At 36.9% G+C, this 17,140-nt stretch overlaps 1 protein-coding gene across 1 annotated transcript in view; it reads left to right on the top strand.

Moving 5' to 3' along the window:
- Positions 1-14,296: 14,296 nt before the first annotated feature.
- Positions 14,297-17,140, top strand: part of LOC108113663 (homeobox protein Nkx-2.4) — a 30,448-nt gene continuing 27,604 nt past the window's right edge. Inside the window, exon 1 of the mRNA XM_017224339.2 lies at positions 14,297-14,585. The gene's annotated coding sequence lies outside the window, so the exon portion shown is untranslated. The remainder of the gene's footprint in view (positions 14,586-17,140) is intronic.

Raw genomic sequence — 17,140 nt, 5'->3', positions numbered from 1 at the left:
CCTCGACGTATGTCAAGCCTTTGATCGAGTATGGCTAGATGGTCTCATGCACAAAATTAAAACACACTTGCCTGGATACAGTCATAAGCTTCTTGAGTCGTATTTATACAACAGAACCTTCGCAGTAAGGTGCAACACAGCAACATCCGGCGACTACATTATCAAAGCTGGAGTCCCGCAAGGAAGCGCGATAGGGCCTACTCTGTTCCTCCTATACACATCGGATATTCCCACAAATAAGCAGCTAACAACATCTACGTCCGCTGACGACACCGCAATTCTAAGTCGCTCGGGGTGCCCAGGCAGAGCCACCATACAGCTAGCAAATCACCTGCTCGTAGAAGAGAGGTGGCTATCTGATTGGCGGATTAAAATAAATGAACAAAAATGTAAACACATAACGTTTACCCTCAACAGGCAAACTTGCCCTCCACTATCACTATCTAAATAACACGCAGATTCCCCAAGTTAACGATGTAACGTACCTCGGCGACCACCTTGACAGACGACTAACCTGGAGATGACACATCCAATGCAAAAAAGAACACCTAAAACTGAAAGGCAACATCCTCCACTGGATTCTTAACGCCCGTTCACCCCTGCGTCTGGAATACAAGGTCTTGCTCTACAACTCTACCCTCAAGCCCATCTGGACATATGGCTCCCAGCTATGGGGGAACGCCAGCAGAACGAATATAGACATTATACAGCGCGTCCAGTCAAAACCCTCCGAATTATCACTGGGGCACCATGGTATATTCGCAATCTAAACATCCACAGGGACCTAGGCATTCTTACCGTAAAAGATGAAATAGACAAACAAAAAGCGTCCTACAATGAAAAACTCTCTATGCACCCCAATCGCCTCGCAAGAAGCCTGGTTCCCAGCCGATCCCGTCTACAAAGCAACGACCTGTACAGCCAGCAATAACTTTCGGGCCCCCTATAGCCTATAGTCATATGACAGTTAGTTAGAGTACCTAGGTTTAAGATTTGATAAAAAAAAAACAAGTTTTAAAGGACTACAAGTAACATTCCCTATCTATGAGATTATAGCTGGACTTAAAGAAAAGGGTTTTAATGTCGAACAGGTTAGGAATATATTAAATAAAAACAATGTTCCACAGCCAATGTTCAAGGTTGAGTTGGAGCCTGAAAGTATGCATTTGAAAAACAATGAGGTTCAATATCTATCGCACCGTAGGATCACCGTTGAGGACCGGCACACGAAAACTTACTGCACACTACGCGCAGTCTGCGTTGCCTGCGGGGACGCACATTCAACTGAGGCCTGACCTATAAACAAGGAGAACCACTCTACCAAAAAATGTAGTAATTGTGGGGGAAACCACACTGGAAATACAGAGGTTGTCCTACCTAAAAAGAGTTTAAAAGTTGACTAGGCCAATATATAACTGCAGCTCAAAATCGTGAAAAACGAAACAATTTCCCAAATATACCATCGACCACGACCCCTGAAGTTCTTTTTGTCCTGACGTTAAGATATATCAACTGGACCTACGCCTCCGCATCTAAGCTGGCAGGTCAGCAAACCACTGCTGATTCATTGCGGCAACCAACATAGAACCAGAGTCCAGAAACTTCTGGCCAACATATAACTGCAAACACACGATAGCCTAACGGCCTAGAGGCAATGCTGTCAGCTATTACCAACACAATGGCAGCAATACAGCAAACGCTACAGGAACTTACGCGCTGCCAAAATCTCCTTTAGATCTATTAATAAAATAAAATTCTGCAAAGATGATTTCCTCAAAAATATGTTTCTGAAATGCGAATGGCCTCTCACAACACGAATTCGAGCTCTCGCAGTTCCTAGATCATTATGACATTGACGCCATGCTTATATCGGAGACACACCTAACAAACAAAAACTATTTTCAACTTAATGAATATACATTTTATAAGACAATCCATCCTGATGGCACGGCTCATGGCAGTACTGACATACTGATCAAGAAACGCATCAGCCACTATAAGTTGCCATTATTGCAACAGCCTGTATGCAAGCTACATCAATACACATCGATACCAGAAGCGGTATCTTAAACCTCTCAACTGTATACTTCCCATTTCTACATTTCTACACCTCTTTGACCTATTAAGTGACCGATTTCTAGCGGCTGGTGATTACAACGCAAAATACACACCCACTGCGGCTCTCGACTCACCAACCCTAAAGGAAGACAGCTGTACAAGGCTAAAATTACACCAAGAATCAAGCTTGGTCTTATCTCTCCTGTGAAGCCTACATATTGGCCAACAGATCGTAATAAGAAGCCTGACTTGATCGATTTTGCCGTCACAAGATCACTTCATCGGATCACTTCATCTTAACGACCATCCACAGGTGTCAGAATGCATACATGCTCTAACCTCCCGTAATACAGATTGGCTTCAATACAGATAGTATGTAAGTACCCATATTGATGGCTTCCCAAACATTTACAAAAAAAAGAGATAGACAGCTCAGTTGAAGATCTAATGTCAGAGAATGGGCTCGCAGCAATGAAGAGAGTGCAAATGTATTCGCCGCACATCTAGAAAACGTTTTCAATCCACTCCCATCAATAAATAGCTTTGTCCTCCCAACAAACATATTTTCAGAGACCCAAGACACGATTTAATCTCCCCTAAAATGATTATAGAATTGCCCAACTGTGCAGTAAATCATCTCACCACGATATTCAACAGCATGATGAAATTGGGCTAATATCCGCAACAATGGAAAAAGTCTGTCATCACTATGATTTACAAAGCTGGAAAGGACAAGCCTGAGCCTTCATCATATAGGCCAATTAGTCTCCTGCCTGCCTGTCAAAGATATTTGAAAAGCTGCTCCTCAGTCGAATAAAGCACACTGTCCCATAATGCCATTCTAAGCCACCAATTTGGATTTCGCGAGAAACACGGAACCATTGAACAAGTGAATCGAATAACCGAGATACGAAATAGATTTGGAGGTCGAGAGTATTGTTCCGCCGTCTTTCTGGATGTCGCCCAGGCCTTCGACCGCTTCTGGCTGGACGACTTAATTTATAAAATTGAAACCTTGCTTCCACAGAACACCCAAAAAATACTGGAGTCATATCTTGTGCATAGAAGTTTCGCAGTACGATGTAAAGATTCTCTCCGAACACCATCCAATTGAAGCAGAGGTACTTCTATATAATGAAATTTCAAAGCCAATTTGGAAATGTGGCTCCGAACTATGGGGAAACGCATGCGTTAGTAACCTAGAAGTAATACAACGAGCACAATCAAAAGTACTGAGAACTTTAACTGAGGCACCGTAGTACATACGGATTAAAAACATGCACAGAGATTTGAGTGTGGGGTCTGTTAAGGATGAAATTGAAAATGTAAAAGCAAAATATACGATCAAGCTGCAGCCTTGTCCAAATAGGCTTTCGCGATCTCTAACATGGAACACTAGCCACTCACGACTCTTGCGAAGAGATCTCCCCACCCTGAAAAAAAATTAATTTCAAATTTATGTATTAGGCTAAGATTTGAATACATGTCGACAGTCTCGAAGAGACCCGCCGCTGCCTATCCGTCTTTGTCTTTTGCTGTTTGTTCAAGGCTGGCCCTTCAACAGAGTCCTTGGGGACGCAAGATTGATTAGGCACGCCCTTTCGTTCCAACAGCCGTCTTTAGTGAGGCAACGCGGTTCAGATTTAACAGAACGGTGGTACTTGTAGATGATCGAAAGACCTGCCTCCTTGATCAAATGCTGCAGCTGCCAGCCTCCAATGGCCTCATCGGCACGCTCATTGTACAGCTTCACGAACTTACCCTTGGGATCAATCCCCTTGTTCTCCACGTTGCCTGTGGCACTGACTGATACATAGTAGTCCGAGATGCTGCGATCTTCAGATTCATCGACCACAGCACGCTTGCGACTCATATCGCCAGAGAAAGTGATTGGCTGAAGGGCTGTACCGTGGCCTCCTCGCCGACCAGCAGCTTGACGTTTGCAGTGATTTCCAAATCCAGTGAAACTTTGATGTCCATGAGGACCTTGTATTCCTCCAGTTGATGGGTCTTCTCTTCGCGCTGTCGAATAAGCTCCTTCTCGGTCATTGAGAGCTGCAACTTGGCGTTATACTCATAGGCGGATGCGGTGAGACTCATTGGTCTCCTGTGAGTGGATCTGATCCTTGATTGACAGCTGGTCACTCAGGCTTTGAATGTTATTTTCCAAGTTAACGCGCGACAGTGTCTCCTTGCACGTGACCTCGAACTGCTTGCGCACACGATCCAACTCCTTGGTCATATCGTCCAGTTCATCAGTAATCTTCTTCCGATCGGTATTGGCCAGATTGAATTTGCTCACCTCAAACGCGACTCTTACAAGCGGGCATTTCCCCAAGTAGTGCTGACCTCCTTGGTTTTCTTATCCAGACGGCTCTTCAGCTCCTCGTTCTCCTCCCACAGACGCTCGAATATGTTTTCCTATTGGTCGTCTCGCGGCTTACCGTGTCCATGGTGATCTGCTCCTCGATGCTCAGGCCTCAGGTCTCCTAGTTTGATTTGCCTAGCTGAAAGCAGATCAAACAAGAAGAAACGCTATAGTCGAGTGCCGCGACTATAAGATACCCGTTACTTTCTTACACAAAGCGCCACATATTGTCAGAGAAACGATGTTGAATAACTAATAGTGACGTCCCTCCCCATGTGAGACTTTGACTAAAATATGTTATACAAGGTCAAACGAAGACATACACTGTAATATTATGGACGGCACAGTTTTTTAAGGTTTGTGGGCGTCAGAGTGGGAGAGGCCAAGTGAAAACTTGTTGCAAGATGCAGTGAACCCTCTTAAACACGTACTTTTTAACACAACTTTTTTGGTTTTCCGGGTTTTGTGGGCGTGAAGGTGAGCGTGGCTAGATGGGAAAAGAACAATTCGCATTGGGAGTAACTTATAGTTACTGAGATATCAGCTTTTCTACAAAATGCGACAACCGTCTTTCGAGCTTGGGTGGGTGTGGCCGGATAATACATATTGAATACATACTGAATTTCAACTTTCTAGCTCTAATAGTTCCTGAATTTTCAGCGAGTTTCAGTTTTCACGATTTCTGGGCGTTAGAGTAGGCGTTGCTGGATGCTGAAATAAACTTGCGCTGCAAGTTTGAGATGGACCTAAAGAATCTTCATGCTTAATCTCAACTTTGTACCTCTTTTAGTTCCTGAGATCTCACGTTTATACGAACAGGGCTCAATCGACTCCGCTATTGATCCTGATCAAGAATATATACACTTTAAAGAGTTGGAAACGCTTCCTTCTAACTGTTACATACTTTTCAACGAATCTAGTATACCCTTTTACTCTACGAGTAACGGGTATAAAAATAGGGTGGCTCCAAACAGCAAACCCACATGCTGCCCTCTGTGGAAGTTTGGATCTGCCAGAACCACATTGACAGGAACCTTCCTGTTAGAGACATGTATGTTCAGACCAGGTTGACGCTCTGCAATGTGAGACAACTTCCTTAATGTACACACTGAATACGTGGATAGGCCAGAATTTACGCATACATGCCGTACATGCAGTGCAGAATCTCGTTGATGTGAGCCTGGAATATTAATCGTCAGTTATTGAAACGGTTGCGCAAAAGATCAAGGACAACATCATAATTCGCATCAGGAATCTCCAACGCTCTCACAGACTCCAAGGCGGACTCCCGCAGAAATGAGCCACCTGAGCTCTGTCAATCGTCGTCTTAAACAGGGCGCAGAAATCCGGCCACTCGACATAGCCACCGCAGCATCACAGAACACTGTTTTTCATAGATGGCCAGACTTTTCTTCTATCGTTAATTTTGTCAACCATACGATTACAAAATAATATTGCACTGGCCATTGTATCAATCTGGAATTGCGCTAATTCTTTTGGAAGGTGGACAAACAGCGAATTTAGCATTAAAGATACCATTGAATTTACAAATGTTCTCGAAAAGTGTCAAATTATTATAAGGGACGAGTGCACAATGTCACGCAAGAAAGCATTGGATGCACTTGATCGTACACTGCGAGATATAAGATGAAACGCACAGATTTTCGGTGAAACATTAATTTTTGATTTTCGACAAACAATGCATGTTTCAAAAATTGACTTTCAAATCCAACATGCGTGTTCAACTACTATGATGGATTGTCTGAAATATTTACAAAACAATTAATAGATATTGGAAATGGGCGAATGCAATTTGACGAATCTACGAATCTATCACCTTGCCAACAAACTTTTATAAGATCTCAGAAAGCTTATACGAACTGCTGCTAAAAATTTTTCAAACATTGAACAGAATTTCAAAAATCAACATTGGCTCAGTACGCGTGCTATATTGGCGGCCAAAAACATAGATTTCAACACCATCAGCATAAATATTCTAATTGAATACCTCGCAAAATGACAACACATAAATCCATCGATACAGTGATGAATCGAGTCGAAGTTGTCAACTATACAAGTAAAATCTGGATTTGCCAGGCTTACCACCGTACGTTATTACATTGAAAACGTACGCCTTTCTCATTGAAGGCAAGCGTGCCGAGCGAAGCGATGCGTGCGCGTGAGTCGAGAATAAAACAAGAGGAAACGCTATAGTCGAGTACCGCGACCATAAGATACCCGTTACTGTTTTAAAAAATTTTAAAATATTATTTTGCTAGTGGAAATTCACAAGGCGCCACCTATTGTCTGAGGAAGTATGTTGAGTATGCTTATAGTGACGTCACTGCCCACGTGAGGCCTTATAACCTTAATTTCTTCATAAATAGCAAAATAATGTTCCGATTTGAAAAATCTTTGGTAAATCGATAGATATTAACAGAAATAAGTTATACAAGGTCAAACGAAGCCATTCATAATAATATTACAGACGCCACAGTTTTCCGCGGTTTGTGGGCGTTAGAGTAGGCCGGATGCAACTTCGTCGCAAGTTGCAGAGGCATATCTTTAATACGTGTTCCTAAGCAAAATTATGTAGCTCTTATAGTTTTTGAGATTTTTGCATTTTTGGTTTTTCGGGTTTTGTGGGCGTTAGAGTGGGCGTGGCTTGATCGGAAAAAAACAATTCGCATTGGGAGCATCATAAAAACCTACAAGCCTAACCGTCTAAGCCGTCTTTTGAGCCTTCTGGGCGTATGGGTGGGTGTGGCCGGATAGTAAAACCACTTTAAGATGCGCTGGCATCTAAAGATTCTACGTTCCGAATTTCAACTTTCTAGCTCCAACAGTTCCTGAGATTTCAGCAATTATAATTTTTTGCGATTTGTGGGCGTTAGAGTGGGCGTGGCAGGATGCTGTAAACGCTGTCCCGGGATCTCAAGAATCTTCATGGTTAATCTCAACTTTGTATCTCTTATAGTTCCTGATATCTCAGCGTTCATACGGAAGAACGGACGGACGGACGGACGGACGGACAGACGGACGGACGGACGGACAGACGGACGTGGCTCAATTGTCTACGCTATTGATCCTGATCAAGAATATATACTTTATAGGGTCGGAAACGCTTCCTTCTATCTGTTACATACTTTTCAACGAATCTAGTATACCCTTTTACTCTACGAGTAACGGGTATAACAAGAAGGAACGCCAAAGTCGATAGATTTTGACAAAAAAAGGTTAAACAAGGTCAAACCAAGACATTCATAATAATATTATGGACGCCAAAATTTTCCGCGGTTTTTGGCGTTGATGTGGGCGTGGCCGGATTAAAACTCATGTCGAGTTGCAGTGGTATCTCAAATATACGTATTCTTAAGCAATAATTTATAGCTCTTATAGTTCCCGAGATTTTTGCATTTCTGGCTTTCCGGGTTTGTGGGCGTGGCAAGATAGAAAAAAACACTTCGCATTTAAGGTATCATAATAACCTACATGTTTATTCTAAACTTTCTATCACTTATAGTGATAGATAATGCTACCACCATTAGATCCGGTGTATTCACAAGATTATTCATACTTAATTTTAACTTTCTAGCTTTAATAGTTCCTGAGATCTCAGCGATTTTAGTTTTCCGTGGCTTGTGGGCGTTATAAAGGGCGTGGCAGGATTCTGAACTTGCGCTGTGAGAGACCTCAAGGATCTTCATGCTGAATCTCATTTTTGTATCTCTTGTAGTTCATGAGATCTCAGCCTTCATACGGACAGGCGGATGGACGGACGGACAGACGGACAGACCGACATGGCTCAAGCGACTTAGCTTCAGAACAGCTTGTGTGTATTAATCCTGATCACGAAGATATATACTTTATAGGGTTAAAAACGCTTCCTTCTACCTGTTACATACTTTTCAACGAATATAGTATACCCTTTTACTCTATGAGTAAAAGGTTTTACCACCATTTGGTCACCATCCCTGACAACAACAATGTGAATGCTGAATTATCTATTATGCATGTATTCACTATTCGGTTGTTATCTTCCTCGCAACCCAGTTTCATCCCTGCTGAAATAAAACACATAAAAAATAAAACTTCTCGGCTTTTCTTTAACACCTTTCCATTATTTCATTTTTCATTATTAAGAAATTAAACATGAAACATTAAACATGACATATAATAATTCCTCTATATGGAACAAAATCAAACAATTTTTCGGTATTCACAAATCAACATCAATCAACTGTGTTGTTAGTTAACAATATAAACAAGAAAAAGAAGAAAAACACATTTAAATCATCAACCCTGAACAAGAGTATAATTCGACTAATTTTCAAGATTTATCAAAACAAACACACCAAAAGACGTGCTTCTGAGAGTTGTTAAAAATAAAACAAGAGTTCAGGAATTACACCTTTACATATCTCTATCTCAAGAAGTTATCGGCTTCTCCATAACCACTGAAACAGAAATCCTGAAAATGGTTATTTCCAGTACTTTTCAGTATTTACAACGAAAGCAATTGCATGACGCCATAGAAATCGGTGTTCATTTCACAAGCAAAATATGCATATGCACAGACTCTTTATTAGTTATGCAGGAAATAGCCAACATCCAAAACACAACTTAAATCATTTCGAGTATTCGAGACCTCTTAAACAATTGCCCGAATATATTATAAATACTCTGGGTTTGAGTCAATGATTCTGGGTTCAATCAATGAGTTTGCTTACTACTCCGTAGCAGCGAGATGCATAGAAATATTGCACTGCTATTGATACCGCTCTCACTTTTTTCGAGAGCGGGAGCGGAGCCGTAATAGAAAAGGAAAACTGGCTGCTCTGCTCTGCTCCGAGCTACGAAAAATTCAGAGCTATAATTATTGTAATAGCAGAAATTAATATTCTGTGCTGTGCGAAAATTGAGAGCTCTCGGGTATTTCGCTGCGGCGTTTCTGCTTCTTGTGATTCCTTTGAATCGTTACTTTATTTAAGCCGCTTGTTAGATGAGATTGAAGAGAAAGAACGCAAAAGCCGTACCAAAAAAAAAAATTTTTTTTTAGCTTTTCGAACTCTGTTGAAATGTCAACATTCTCACCAATAATGAAACATAATTAACGATTGTGTAATAAATGAACAGTCCAATAGGACGATAGTTCTTCTTCTCCATATGATTTTTTCTTATTATTATTATTATTCAGGCATTAAAACCCTTTAAAGAGTATACCATCTTACCTCCTCGTTTCGCTTTCCTATCTTACAAGTTTTCTGCACTAACGGGTTCACGTGTTTTTTTATACCCGTTACTCATAGAGTAAAATGGTATACTAGATTCGTTGAAAAGTATATAACAGATAGAAGGAAGCGTTTGCGACCCTATAAAGTGTATATATTCTTGATCAGGATCAATAGCGAAGTCGATTGAGCCATGTCCATCTGTCCGTCCGTCCGTCCGTCCGTCCGTCCGTATGAACGCTGAAATCTCAGGAACTATAACAGATACAAAGTTGAGATTAAGGATGAAGATTTTTGAGGTACCGGGACAGCGCAAGTTTATTACAACATCCTGCCACGCCCACTCTAACGCCCACAAATCACGGAAAGCTAAAATCGCTGAAATCTCGCGAACTATTAGAGCTAGAAAGTCGAACTTCAGTATCTGGTACTATTATCCGGCAATACCCACTCATACGCCCACCAAGCTCAAAAGACGGTTTTCGCATTTTCAAGAAAGCCTGATATCTCGGTAACTATAAATGGTAGAACGTTCGAACTAAGCATGGTGGCGTCTATAATAATATTATGAATATCTTCGTTTGAACTTGTATTATGTAACTTATTTCTGTTAATATCTATCCATTCAGGAAAGATTTTCAAATCGGAACATTATTTCGCTATTTATGAAGAAAATAAGGTTATAAGGCATCACATGAGCAGTGACGTCACAATCAGTTGCCCAACATGCTTTATCCGACAATATGTGGCGCTTGGGGAATTTCTACTAGCAAAATGAATATTTTAAAATTGTGTAAAACAGTAACGGGTATCTTATAGTCGCGGCACTCGACTTTAGCGTTTTCTCTTGTTTAAATATAATTTAACGAGATTTGTACTTTGATAAGCGTGGGCAATAACTCTGCACAGGAGTTACAAGGAATACAATTCTTAAACTTATTTTCAAACTCCTCTAGCTACTAGGTCATGAAGTTATCTTTGTTATCTTTGTGAACCTTGTTTAAATAAACTTGAAAACGTCGATTAGAATTCCAGGCGAGATGGTACCATTAGATATTCAAACTTAATCGATTCACACATAACAGAAAAAATCAACATAACAAATACTATTGGATAGTTTGTTATAGTAAAAGCAACTCTTATCCACTCTGAACTACATACATATGTACATATAAGGATTTCATAATTCGGAACTTTTGAAAGTACATGAAAACCCCGTTGGTCAAATCTAGGTGTCTCTTTTGTAATCAGACCACTTTAAGCCTAAAGCTTTATTGTTTCATTCTTTCCTCCAATTTCAGCTACATAAAAGGTTTGTAGTACTAAAATGAATCTCACGGGAAATATGTATTTATTTTTCATGAGCCACAAACTTCTCATTGAGTGTGCGTAACAATGTGTGAGGGTATAACCAATGTGAGAAAGTGTACCAATTGTACGAAGAACCCTTAGGTTACCGTTGTTTCTGCCAGCAAACCGTTTTGCAGTTGCAAAACCCGCTCTCTCGTTAAATAAGGTGGATAAAAGTTTATGGTTTTCGTAATACCACCTACCGTCAACTCCTAACAAAAAAGATTCATTTTTCCCCATTATTATACCATGGACCTTAATCTACGTTAATACTATTAAGATACACGTTATTATTTTACACAATTTTAAAATATTAATTTTGCTAGTAGAAATTCACACCTGGCGTCACCTATTGTCAAAGAAAACATATTGAGTAACTGATAATGACTTCTCTGCCCATGTTAGGCCTTATAACTTAAATTTCTTCATGTTCCGATTTAAAAAATCTTTGGCAAATCGAACGAAGATATTAACAGAAATAAGTTATACAAGGTCAAACGAAGGCAGCGTGGCCGGATGAAAATTCGTGACATGTTGTAGTGGCATCACTTAAATACGTGTTTATAAGCCTAACTTTCTAGCTCTTATAGGTCCCAAGATCTTTAGCATTTTTGGTTTTCGCGTTTTGTGGGCGTTAGGGTGGGTTAGATGGGAAAAAATTTATTTGCATTTGCACCATCATAAAAACCTACATGCTTAATCCGAACTTTCTATCTCTTATAGTTAAGATTTTCTAGAAAATGCGAAAATAGTCTTTTAATCTTTTGGGGAGTATGTGTGGTGTGGCCGGATAATAGTACCACTAAAATGCGCTGGCATCTAAATATTACACATACTGAATTTTAACTTTCTAGCTCTAATAGTTCGTGAGATTTCAGCGATTTTAGTTTCTAGCGTTTTAGCGCTGCGTGTTTAATCTCAACTTTGTATCTCTTATAGTTCCTGAGATCTCAGCGTTCATACGGACAGACGGACGGACATGGCTCAATCGTCTTCGCTATTCATCCTGATCAAGAACATATATACTTTATAGGGTCTGAAACGCTTCCTTCTACCTGTTACATACTTTTCATCGAATCTAATATACCCTTTTACTCTACGAGTAATAGGTATAATAAAGTTCAAAATTATACTCAGATTGCACAACTAATAAAAAAGTTGAAGTATAATTAGATGCTTCTTTTTACAAAACCTGCTTGGCTAAAAATTAAACGTTGTTAACCAATTTAATTTAACTAATAATTTTGCTGGTAGTTTTTAATTAAGGCTGAGGAGACTGTCCATGTGAGATCCTAAAGCTGCCAGATGATGAAACAAAATAAAGCTGGACTTTAGAAAATAAACCCTTTAGCATAACTTTCTAGTTCGAATGATTTCTTGTATTATTTTCTTACACGACTTGTGGGTGGGACGGGTTGCTAAAACAAACTTGCTCTGCTAAGCTATATATAAAATCTTCATGCTTAACCTGTATATGTTATGATTACCGAGATCGCAACGATTATATGAAGAGACGGACGAGGTTAAATTTCAATTTTTGTCCTGATAAAAAATATATATATCAACGAGTGCATTATACATTTCTACTCTTCGAGTAATTTTTATTAAGACCTCGGCAGACCATAAAATATTTCACATAGGCATGAATATAGGTAAAAAGTAATATTCATATTTCAGAATTTTCCAAAGAAGAAAACTACTATATATAGTTATATATATATAATGATAAATAAGCACAGTACCAACATACTGTGTGTTTTTTAGTTTTCTAGTTTAGTTTAGTTTTTCTACTAGCTTTACTGGCTCAAATTACAATTTTTTTCTACTTATAAAAATTAAATATTGAAAATTAGTTACATATGTATTTACTCCTGGTTAAGTTAAATAGAAATCATATAAGTATTTCCAGTTCATAAAGTTAATGTATTGTTTTATAAAAAAAAATTTGTATATTGTATCATTAGCTGACACCACAATTATTTTGAAATTGGTTATAATGATATCAGACATATAATAGTCGCAACAATAAATCCTTGTTCTTGCTAATATTTATTTGTGGGCACAAAATATGTTTTTTTTTATAATAAATAACTGAGTTAGATATAAAAAAGAATTCAAATCTCATATATTTTAAAACCATCCAACCATTTTTGCTAAAACAAAACATGTTTTTTTACACAAGTAGCCCATTTATCGGTTAGTGTTAAAATAATATTTTATAATAAAGTTATATTATAATTCCCAACATATGTACATTTCTTTAGAACCAGGTAATGATAATAGTTGTAAAAAAATTAAATGGCTCTCCAACAACAAATGATTAAATATTTAAAATGAATATACTATACCATATACCATCTTTCAACTTTATCTGGCAATGATTTTAATATGAGGTCATTTTTAAAAATCAAATTTTTTACATTTTAACAAAAAAAAGAACAAAATTTTAGCCTGCAAACAATTTCTTTCCATATAGCGCAGCATTTTTTAACTTTTACATAAATATTATATAAAATATAAAAAATTTAAGTTTCGTTAATACGCAAACTAGGAACATCATTAAAACTGTTGATAATTTCTAACGTTTTCATTAACAAAGATAATAATTTGTTCATGTAAATACTTTTTTTAATTTTTTTTTTAAATCGTTTATATATGAGGTAAACAAACCATAAAAAACATTGAATTTAAACTAAAAAAGTTTTCAAAGGTTAAATTTTGTTTATACATAAGTCCTAAGCTAAAAAACAGTTATCTTCCTCTTAAATAATGTTATCAAAATGAAAATAAATATTTTTTGAGTGTTAAATTGTGTGAAAATATAAGCTAAGCTGGAATTTACCTTGCTGGCGCGACATTAAGCGGCATTCAAAGGAATCTGCTGCCTTTCTGAAATGTTTGCATCAGGGGTTGGAATTCCAAAGTCATTCCTATTGGTTGTCTCACTGTTTCGCCTTAAAATTTTATCACGTACCTAAATATTCGTCGACAATAAAAGATATAGCCGTCTCTTTCTGTCTCATTTAAATTCTCCTCTAAATAGGGAGCGAATGAAACGAAACCAACATCGTGAATCAGTGACGAAAACGAGCAGAAAAGACCTAACGGAGAGCTTGCTTTCGGATCAGCCCTCTTTATTTCCGGAGCTCGCATTGGCTGGCTAAAGAAAAGTGAATAGGCAATATTTTATGTTTGTTTTGTTGAACTAAGTATGTAGCCAGTACCAAACACAGCACAAAGTCATCGTTAATAGGAAAAACTTATTCGAGGGCTATCCAGAAGCCATCTGAGGAGTACTCGTCAGTACTGTTCAGACCTCTTATTTCATTTGACGGAATCGTGTCGAGTGGATATTCATAATAAATTCACTGACGTGGGCTTACACTTATGTGTTGAAATTTACATACATACTTATATTGTGCAAAAGAAACAAGAAACAGATGTAACATATTCTAAGTGAATTTGAAATAAATATTTTGTCTTTAATGGACCTTAAATCATTTGATGTTAAATACTATACATTCTGCAATTTAATAACCCTTTGCATATTTGTTTGTATATTTGTTATACAAAATTAAGTGAGTGAAATTTAATGTACTATCAACATTAAGTTAGTTTGTGGTGTTTTTAAATTTAAAATGCAAATCTGAATATTTTAAACTCTACTAATGATTTTTACAATAACAATTTTCATAATTAGAAAATGTTACACTTTTAAGATCTATTTAACTCGCATCATTTCTATGATAAAGATTATAAATTAAAAGTATCTTACACAAGAAAAAAGGTTTTACAGTATTGAATTGGGTAAACAGTAAATTACAAACATATTGAGGCCCTTTATTACATTATGTACACATTAAAGTTTATCATTTATTAGTTTTCGCATTAAGGCCTTTATAATGTATTTATTATTATATACTTGTCATTCTATACTATTTTATTAATAGCTTAAAATATACCCAACATTTTGAAATATGTTCACAATAGCCCTAAGAGAACTGCCGGAAACGTCGGTTTTTTTTAAAGAATTGTTTTCGACTTTTTTTTTTCATTAATAAAAAATATGAATTATTTCTATTATTTCCCTAAGCAAATTTTTGTGTTTCGTAATCAATTGAAAACAAATGTAAAATAAAATTTAAAAAAAATATAAAAGGAATAACAAATAATTGTCTCAGTGCAATTTTTTAACTTTTAAAACTTAGTTTACTTGATATTTATTGTTGTTGTATTAGGTATACATAACTAGTTGATTCTACATATATATAAACCTCTGTTTCTACAATAAAGACATAAAGTTATACATCTCTGCATGCAAATTAAATTATAATCGTACTGTGTCTATTATAAACTGTATGCGTTAAAATTTATAAAGCAAGTAAAATGACAAGTTTTGGATATTTTAAAGTGAATTTTATATTAGAATAACATTGCTAGACGATATGTTCATTTCCGGTTGCCAACCGTTCTCATGACAGCCAAGCGTTTGGGCTTATCACCACTGCTCAAGTTTATTTTAAAAGTTTGTTAGATTACATTCATTTTCCCAATTTGCACTTAAGTGTTACTCGTACGAAAACATAGTAAATTGCATCTGTTAAAATAATAAATAATTATATACATTTTTAAATATAAGATTCTTGATCACAATGCAAGTCGATATCGGCCGCTGAGATCTGCGGAAATTTAGGGACTTCGCAACACAGCGTAAGTTTATTTAATAAAATAATTAAATTACACAAGTCTACATATTTATTAAGACAAAAAAAAAAATAGTTAATTTCAGTTCATTCAGTTTAAAGGGTTTATAAAATGATCTTTGTTCCATTTATAAATAAATAAATAGTAATATAAACTTGTAGAAACATACATTTTGTAATAGTTTCGGCATTGGCAGAAGAATTTTTTTTATTTTTAAAGAGACCAAACTCTTTTAAAACTTTGCTTTAACTTTTTATTTAAGCCTTTATCCTTTTGCAAATATCGACCCAGCGTTAAGAAGCATTCTTTTATCTTTTGTATAGGGTATATACTTCGCCAACTGCTGCATTTATTTCCTAAATTCTGAAAAAACCTTTAACAATTATATTTTTAAGTTCACCTACAAAACTAAATCAAGTGGATAAGGTTGGTTCTTTTAGTCTCAAGACCTCAGCGTTTTTGCATTTCTTGGGCGTATGCATCTTCAGAATCTGCTTTCATACAGACAAGCTACTGATTGAGAATATTTATACTTAAAAGAGTCGGCAACAGTTCATTCTTTCTGTTAAATAATTTTTAATTTAACCTAATGTCGTTTTAATCCACGGATACGGGTGTGTATATTGCTACAACAATAATTTTGTACACTCTTCAACAATTTAAGCATAAAGAAACGCTATATTTAAGTGTCGCCACAGCTATCAGAAGTTAAAGTAAATAATTTTATTGGCCAGAAGCCCATGTGAGGACTCATGTGGGCGTGACTGGCCGCTGAAGTCTTACGTTGCATTGTTTATCTCAATTGTGTATCTCTAATAGTTATTAAGATCTCAGCGTTAATTCGAACAGATGGACGTACAGACGAACTGGGCTAAATCGACTCGGCCATTTATACTTATCAGGATTATACATTGTAGGGTCGATAACACTCCCTTCTAACTGTTACCTTCTTTTCAATGAATATAACATACCCTTTTAATCTGCGAGTGACGGGTATAAAAAATTAATAATAATAAATATTTAGATGTATGTTAAAAAACACATTATCTTTATATAAGTTAATTGAGATGTAATGCACTCTTAGTAATAAGTTTCTTATTCTGTGGTGATGATTCGCCAACTAGTACCCTAAGTTTACCCTTAATGTTTTGATATGAAAAAGTTGAAGAAGAAGAAGAAGCTGAAGCTGAAGAAATATTATGTTTATATATTATCAACGGTAAAGTTTTTGGAAAACCCAAGAAAATTTAACAAGCTAAAAAAAAATTCAAGATGGTTTCATTATATGGTTAAGGCCACAATACATGAGAAAGTGATAACGCTAAGATCGCGTGAGCGGTTATCATGCATATTCTAAAGATGACAAAATTACTACCTTAAAATGGTTAACCTTCCATTCGACTATATATATATATATTAAAATACTTTT

The sequence above is a fragment of the Drosophila eugracilis genome, unplaced genomic scaffold, assembly GCF_018153835.1.
Source record: "Drosophila eugracilis isolate 14026-0451.02 unplaced genomic scaffold, ASM1815383v1 contig_135, whole genome shotgun sequence".
NCBI lineage: Eukaryota > Metazoa > Arthropoda > Insecta > Diptera > Drosophilidae > Drosophila > Drosophila eugracilis.
Note: the sequence above shows the minus strand (reverse complement) of the source record. Positions and strands in the feature narration are given on the sequence as shown.